We start from the raw sequence: 1,144 nt of genomic DNA, 5'->3' as shown, positions 1-1,144 counted from the left end.
GTCTGCAGATGCTGGAGATCAGAGCTGAAAAATGTGTTGCTGGAAAAGCGCAGCAGGGTTGCTGAATGTAGAGCCCATACAAAGCAGTGTGGAAGTAAGTGAGGAGATTCCTCATCCCAAAAGGAGTCTGGTTTTGTGTGATTTTTAACATTGTCTTATGAAGGGAGATGGAAGTGTTTAGCACTAATTCTCCCGTAAGTTTAGAAGAATGAGAGGAGATCTAATTGAGGTCTATAAAATGCCCAAAGGGATTGACTGAGTAGATGTAGGGAGAATGATTCCCCTTGTGGAGTAATCTAGAATGAGAGGTCATGGTTTTAGATAAGGAAGTGGCAGATTTAAAACAGCAAAGAGGAGAAATTACTTTCTGAAGAATCATAGAATCCCAACAGTGAGAAAAGAGGCCATTCAGCCCTTCGTGTCCACACCAGCCCTCCAAAGTGCATCCCACCCAGATCCACCCCCTACCAAATTCCTGTAACCCCACATTCATTATGACTAACCAACACACCCCTGAACATTATGGACAGTTTAGCTTGGCCAATCCACCTAACCTGCATATCTTTAGACTGAGGGAGGAAACTGGATCACCCGGAGGAAACCCAGGTAGACACGGGGAAAATGTGCAAACTCCACACAGACAGTTACGCAAGACTGGAATCAAACCCAGATCCCTGGTGCTGTGAGGCAGCAGTGCTAACCACTGAGCCACTGAGCCACCATGCCACTCAAATGGTGAGAATCTGTAGAATTCACTCCCTCAGAGTATGGTGGATGCTGTGACACTGAATAAATTTCAGGAGGAGATGGATAGATTTTGAATTCAAAATGGGTTGGAGAGAGGGTAGGATAGTGGCGTTAAAACAAAGGTGAGATCAGTTATGATCTTATCAAATGACAGAACAGACTCAAGGTTGAATGGCCTCCTTCTACTAATCTAGTGAACCTTCTCTGAACTGATTAGATTACTTACAGTGGGGAAACAGACCCTTCGGCCCAACAAGTCCACACCGACCCTCCGAAAAGCATCCCACCCAGACCCATTCCCCTACATTTACCCCTTCACCTAACACTACAGGCAATTTAGCATGGCCAATTCACCTGACCTGCACATCTTTGGACTGTGGGAGGAAACCAGAGCACC

Source organism: Chiloscyllium plagiosum, chromosome 32 (assembly GCF_004010195.1).
Source record: "Chiloscyllium plagiosum isolate BGI_BamShark_2017 chromosome 32, ASM401019v2, whole genome shotgun sequence".
NCBI classification, from domain to species: Eukaryota; Metazoa; Chordata; class Chondrichthyes; order Orectolobiformes; family Hemiscylliidae; genus Chiloscyllium; species Chiloscyllium plagiosum.
The sequence above is the reverse complement of the archived record's forward strand: the minus strand, read 5'-3'. Positions refer to the sequence as shown.